The 6,984-nt window shown below is 48.9% G+C and overlaps 1 pseudogene; it reads right to left on the bottom strand.

Moving 5' to 3' along the window:
• Positions 1 to 2,902: 2,902 nt before the first annotated feature.
• Positions 2,903 to 5,557, bottom strand: LOC123001029 (F-box only protein 27-like; annotated as a pseudogene).
• Positions 5,558 to 6,984: the final 1,427 nt, after the last annotated feature.

A 6,984-nucleotide genomic window follows, 5' to 3' on the forward strand; every position in this document is an offset into this window, starting at 1 on the left:
AATATCCCCCATCCCAATCACCTGTCCCACATCATCAAGAATTGCTCTCATTTTGTTCAGGTGTCTGCCTAATATCAGCTCATCAGAGAGGCACACCTTACCTTAAAAATTATACACTCACAAAACACGTAGAGATACCATTCCTGCCTTTGAAGGTTACAGTCCTGTAAAATTGACAAGTACACAAATGACAGTCCTTCCAGGCCAAGACAGTTGCCTTGAGAGAAGTACAAATAAGTAACATTCAGTTCAGGGAGTCAGGAAAGGCTATAATTAAAAAATGGTACTAGAGGTATTGCTCAATAAAAGGAGCATGAAATTGGAGCAACGTGGGTTCAAATCCCAGCTCTGCCCCTCACTCTCTTGGTGACCTTGGGCGTCACTCAGAATATGGAGATAAGGTCGCCTGCCCCAGAGGGCTCTTGTGTTACATGAGAAACAAGCCCCCAGTGCACTGGAAGTACAGGAGGTCAGCTCTCAATGGTGCCGTCTTCCCACTAATATATAATTGATAGTAGTATTCGGTTTGGGTTCTCATCAATATTCTTCTCACAGTGTGCTATTGTTGTGTAATTGTCTGGGCCTCTGGCTCTGCCAGGACAAGGGGAGCTTTTTGAGGACCTGGACTCTTGTGTCCCCAGCCTAGCAGGTGGGTGGCACCATGCCTCTCGAGCAGGGGCAGGTGATCAAAGATAATAAGGACATGCATCGAACAGAAGCTGAACTGTTCTGCACAGGCAGGAACCCCAGGGGATGGTGTGTTCTATTCTCCATCTCTACACCTCAGTACCCAAAATTGTTTCTGACAGATGGGTGTTTAGCATGTTCTTGAAAGATATTCTCTGTCCCCTCTGGGGAAATGCATGGTGGGTTTAAGAACATCATTCAAAACCGGCGAAATGATGCAGGCATGCCTTATTACCTCTTGCAACCCTGGCTCTATTTTAATGCCCCCCAGTTTGTAGAAGGAATTAAAGAATACTGATTTTTTCCAGTGGAAGGGCTGTAACCAGAATATTATTATTTTTCAGATCAGAGAGAGCTTTTAAGACATGAGATTTTTATGTCAGCTAAATCTTAATTCTTCTAGGGATGCCTAATGTGAAGTAAGTGACCTGTCCAGGCATATTTTTCCTGCATTTTTAAAAAGTGCTTTCTGTTTGTTTGTTTTTGCCTCATAGCAACTCCACCATAAAATAAATAAGACACAGAAGACAGACATTGAAATAATTATGCTTGGGAAATTTTATTAAAATGTGGGGAAAGGAAGAGGGAAGGCCGTGGCCTGCTGGAGTAGTGGGATTGCTCACTGGTGCTGCTAGGTGTCACCCCTTGCCTCTGTCCCTGTGAACCCACAATTTAGGGTAAAAGTCACTGAATTGGATGTCAAGGGTGAGTTGTGGAAAACTCTCCCTGCTCCTCAGAGCTTCCACTGTGGGAAATGGAACCTGGACCACCAAGGCCCAGCCCCAGCGCTGGGGTCTCAGGCAGCCCCAAGCCAGGAAGGGTGTAGTTTGTCACAGTGACAGCCTGGATCTGCAGTGGGCTGCCATCAGACTCCAGGATAGAACGTTTCCTCAGAAAAATACCACGAAATGCTGTCTCATTACCAGAAGTGTTCTGGCAGACGGCTCCTGGAAGGAAGCCTGAGGGCCTTGGGTAAAGGTAGCGCCGAAGCCCACTGTAACATCAGACAAACAGAACCTTGTGCTCATCTGCTTCAGAGGGATCGGTGTTACAGTCACTCGTGGACACACCTGAGTAAGGAGAGTTACATTTACTGCCCTCTTGGTTATGTCTGTCAGGCACTTCGGTGGTGAGTTAAGTGTAGGGGAGGGGACAAACATTCAGCCAAACCAGGGCATACACACCAGAGATGACCCAGAGGCTGTGGGTGTCCCAAGCCCTCAAGGCATGGGTGCTGCTGTGATCCTTCCCCTCTGTCCTTGGAGCTGGTGCCTCTTCCGGCTGCTAGGAGAATGGTTATCCTGTGTGTACTTCTTTCTCTCTGCCGGTAGGAACTCTGCTTCCCAGGGCTTGAAAACTAGCTCTGTCCTCTACAATTGCTGCTGGGGAGATCGGCCTCTCCACTCTTCCCACCCTGTCCCCTCCTTCATCCCAAATGGCAAAGGATTGGCACCTTGGACCATCTCTTTGAAGGGTTACTAAGGCCTCCCTTGTGACAGGTCAATTAGTAGCTCTCAAATTTTTCTTTCTTTCTTCCTTCCTTTCTTTCTTTCTTGGCAAAATAATAAATTTATTACATGTGCTTGGCAGATAGTTGTTACTGATGTATTTTATTCTCTCAACGTTTGTGAAAATTTTCGAAATAAAAAATAATTTTATACACCACATGATCACACGAGTCCTTGAGGATCTCCCAACATTTTTTGAGCGAGTTGACTTTCAGCTGCAAGACCTGGTCCCAATCTTAAAGCTCCAGGAGGTTAAGTTTGCCACCCAAGGTGGCTGGGATTATCCCAGCCCTAAGGATGAGGTTCTACTTTAGAAATGAGAGGCCTTCCCTAAAGTGACCGATAAAGTCCCTGAAGTAGACACACGAGGAGACAAGGCCAGACGGGACTGGGGCTGAATCAGAGGGTCTCCGTGGGAGGGCGAAGAGCCCTCTCCAGGACCAGCATTCTTCCGTGCTCACTTGTTGCCTTTCCACACCCCCAACAGGGGAAGGACTGTCCTTAAACAGCAGTGGGTAGATATGATGGAAGAACTTTCTTGTAGTAGTTTCCGGAAGCTGAAGAGGTACCCAGCAGAACCCTCACCTGGACTATGGAGTACCCAGGATGTCAGGGAGGTACATGCCCTTGGTTAATGAGAAGTCCTGACCAATGATCCCAGGTTCCGGAAGGTCGCAGTTACGTCGTTTTCCAAGGACAGCCCTTGACTAAGACAGATAGGCTTGCGCGATCACAGTGGAGTTGATCACAGGGGCTCCATGGCGACCAGCCCAGAACTGTGTGTCCTGGCCCCACTGTTGGAGAGACTCAAAGTGGCTGGCCCATCTTGATGATGGAGAACACGAGAGTGACCTGAAAGCGAACATTGCTGTTCCCCTGCTGGACGGGGTCCGGCCTAGCAGAGAGTTTGCCCAGGACCGTCTTGTTGACAGATCTCAATCCTGACACCGTCTAGCAGTTCTGGCCACACACCCTGCTCCTCTAGGTCTAAGACCTGCTTCTTGCCACATCCGCCGGAGGAAGACACAAAGCAGGTCTGCAAGGGAGCTCCAGGCACTGCTGATTTGTTCACCTCTACCACCTAGTCATCCCCACCACGCTGCACCATCCATTTCTGGAGGCCTTCTTGGCCACAGGGGTTACAAGTGAGGTTGTGTTGATCCATCTGTGCTTGCTCACAGAAGTGGCCCAGGAGGCAGGGCCCCGCCATGGTGTTGGGGGGTGGATGCAGGCAGCTGTGGTCGAACAGCAGCAGAGCTCAGTGGTCCTGGGCCAGGATGAGCAGCCACAGGGCCTGTCGGTTCACCAGGGCGTGCCCGCCCCCACGTATCTAGCAGCAGCACCCCAGCAGCGTGCATGAGGGCATGTGGCTCCATACCACCAGGAGCAGCTCGGGTGGCATTTGGCTCAGGTCTAGCACCTCCTCGGGTTTGGGCTCTGGTTGGGGGTCCTGGGCTAGTGTGTCCCTGAAGGCCAGGTGCCCATGGTTCCCCCCCACTGCCACGTACCCCCCTACTCCCTGCCAGAGCCAGGCTTAGTGATGACTTAGCTCTCAATTTTTTTTTTTTTAAGATTTATTTAATTTATTAGAGAAGGCACGGGTGGGGGTGGGGTGGGAAGGAACAGAGGGAGAGTATCTCAAGCAGATTCTGGGTTGGGTGGGGGGGGGGCGCTCAACTTACCAATCCCAAGATAATGACCTGAGCCAAAACCAAGAGTCAGATGTTTAGTGTCTGAGCCACGCAGTCACCCCAGCTCTCAAATTTTTGAATACACCCATCTGCCTCCAGATTTGTCATCACCTCCAATCAGTAGCCTCAGAGGCCTCTCATTTTTGCAGTGAATCCAGCCACCTGTGTCTTACCCGTTTTTTCCCCTGCCTGCCCCACCTCCTTTTGGACTTGGTTCTGTTGTTCATCCCTCTGTTAGATTTCTACAGCCTTCATCTCACCCCTGAGTTCTTTTTTGCTTTCCAATGTCCAAGTGTCTCGGATCCTGCCAAGGGACTGTGCCTTGACCCCACAGCATCTCTAGTTTCATCCGGCTTTACTCCTCCTTTCTCACCCAAGCAGCCCATGCACACTGTGTCCACTTACTCTCGTCCTCTACCCACGCCGTTGCTGTCTGCCTCTTCCTCACCATGCCACACAGCCAGGCTCCTGGGGCGCCCACGACTTACTTCCCAGTGTCACGTCTCCTTGGGATCCTTCTCTCCCTGGACATCCTATTGCATGTGACACAGGAGAGGTCTCCCTCCAACTCCAGTTCTCCTATCTTAGCTCTTGAGACGTCACACTCACTTGCTCTGTTCCAGTTTGTTTTTCTATCCAGTGTGAATTTTTCTTCCTCCATTTCTAAAACACTGATGACTCCAGGACTACCTCCTTGACCTACTTCATTCCACTTTTTCTCTGAGTGACAGCTTCCACAGTAAGGTCTTTGACCACCATCTAAATACCAGTGACTACCAGCTGTGTTTCTGCAGCTCAGACCTCTTTCCCCAAGACTGTGAGGGGGGTATTGGTTGGAAATGGCATCAGGGCCAAGGAGGTAAAGGCAGAGAGTGAGTGAGTGAGTGTGGCAGGCCAGTGAACCTCTCATGCTAGCTAGGAGAACGGCCGCTACTCGCCCCCGCCGATTACAGGCAGCAATTCAGGACCAGTGTTGCCAGATTTCCCAGAGAAACCAGAAATATATAATCCTATTTGGAATCTCTCAGTGATTAAATATTGGTTCAAAAATGTCTGTAGAGGGACGCCTGGGTGGCTCAGTTGGTTAGGCGTCTGCCTTCGGCTCAATCATGATCCCAGGGTCCTGGGATCGAGTCCCGCATTGGGCTTTCTGCTCGGTGGGGAGCCTGCTTCTCCCTCTGCCTGCTGCTCCCCCTGCTTGTGCTCGCTCTCTCTGACAAATAAATAAATAAAACCTTGGGGGGAAAATGTCTGTAGAGACCAAAGCCTGTTTGAAAAGCATGGCTGAGTATGGACCATGTGTGTGGGATAATGGTTTAAGTCCTCTATTCCACTGACTTCCCAGCACCTTTATTCTGAAGCCCACAGGCACTTCCAATTGAATATGCCCCAAACCACCTTTTCTTTATTTAAAAAAAATTTTTTTAAAGATTTTGTTTATTTATTTGTGTGAGAGAGAGAGAGCACAAACAGGGTGAGCGGGAGAGGGAGAAGCAGGCTCCCCTCTGAGCAAGGAGCCAATGCAGGGCTCCATCCCTGGACTCTGGGATCATGACCTGAGCCGAAGGCAGACGCTTAACCGACTGAGCCAGCCAGGCGCCCCACCAAACCACCTTTTCCCCAAACCTTCCTCTGGTCTCCTCGTGGGTACCTTACCTCAGTTAATGGCATTTTCTTCCCCCCATTCATCCAAGCTGGAATTATGGAAGAGGGTGTCCTTTTCCTCTTTTCCTTCTCTTCCACCTTTAATCCACCACCAGATTGTACCAACATAACTTCCTAAATAAATCATGAATCTGTTCTCATCTCTCCATTCTTTGCCACCATTATCTTAGTTTAGGCTTCCAGCATCTTTTGCCTGGACCAGTAGGCTCCCAAGTGTTTTACGTGATGATTCATCGTAGTTCATTCCCTCTGTGTATAAATTCTTATTCTGAGCCAAACATGTAATCTTGTTCCCTTGACAGTGATTGGTTTTGAAATGGGCTTGTGATCCAATCTGGGCTAGTGGGATGTGAGGCAGTGTTTGCTGGGAAGCTTCTGGACAAGTTTGCCTTGCTAAGAAAGAGACCAAAGAAGAAATGGCTCCCTGCTGTCTGTGGTCTTCACTGTGTCTGTACATCACTCTGGGAACTGCTACAGCCGACCTGTAAAGATGAGGAAAGACATTCTGCAGGCAGAGCCCACCACAGAGAATGGTAGAGTGCAGAGAGGATGGAACCTGGGTCCGTGGTTACAGTTTTGAGCCACTGAATGAACCACATCTGCTCCCTGTCATTTCAGAGCTTGCAGCTATGTTGGATAATAAGTCTCTTGATAAATTCAGCCAGTTAGACTCAGAGCTTTGTGTTTAGGGAGCCAAAGGCATCCTGACTGGTACTCTTGTCTCCTGCCTTGAGGTCTGTGCTCCATCACTCCACATGACACCTGACTGCCAGGGTGGTCCCTCTAGATGCTAATCTGACCACATTGCCTCCTGCTTATGGCTCCCATTGCCCACGGGATAAAGTCCCAGGACCTTGGCAGAATATACAAAGGCCTCAGGACAAACCCCCTGCCTGTATAGCCAAATCGGCTCTCGCTCCTTAACATAAACCTTATGCTCACTTTGGTCTGATCTGCTTGCAGTTCCTTGCATAAATGATGCTGTTTAACTCTTTCATTCATTTGATAAATATACATGAGTGTCACCTTTGGGCCAGGAGTGGTTCTGTGCATACCAGCTATCCCCAGATCCCATGCTCCAGCCATCAGCTCTCCGGGATACCTCCCGTCTGTCTTTATCTGACTAATGCACACTTTTCTTTTTCCAGTTCAGTCTTAGCTCTTGTAATAGCTTTACAAATGTAGTTGGCCCTTGAACAAACACAAGTTTGAGCTTCGCAGGTCCACTTACAAATGTGGATTTTTTCCTATAGATACAGAACAGTACTGTAAATGTATTTTCTCTTCCTTGTGATTTTTACAACAACATTTTCTTTTTTCTTTTTTTTAAAAAGATTTCATTTATTTGAGAGAGAGCAAGTGAGTGGTGGGAGGGAGGGAGGGAGGGAAATCCTCAAGCAGACTCCCCACTGAGCATGGAGCCCAATGATGGG

The sequence above is a fragment of the Ursus arctos genome, unplaced genomic scaffold, assembly GCF_023065955.2.
Source record: "Ursus arctos isolate Adak ecotype North America unplaced genomic scaffold, UrsArc2.0 scaffold_5, whole genome shotgun sequence".
Taxonomy (NCBI): domain Eukaryota; kingdom Metazoa; phylum Chordata; class Mammalia; order Carnivora; family Ursidae; genus Ursus; species Ursus arctos.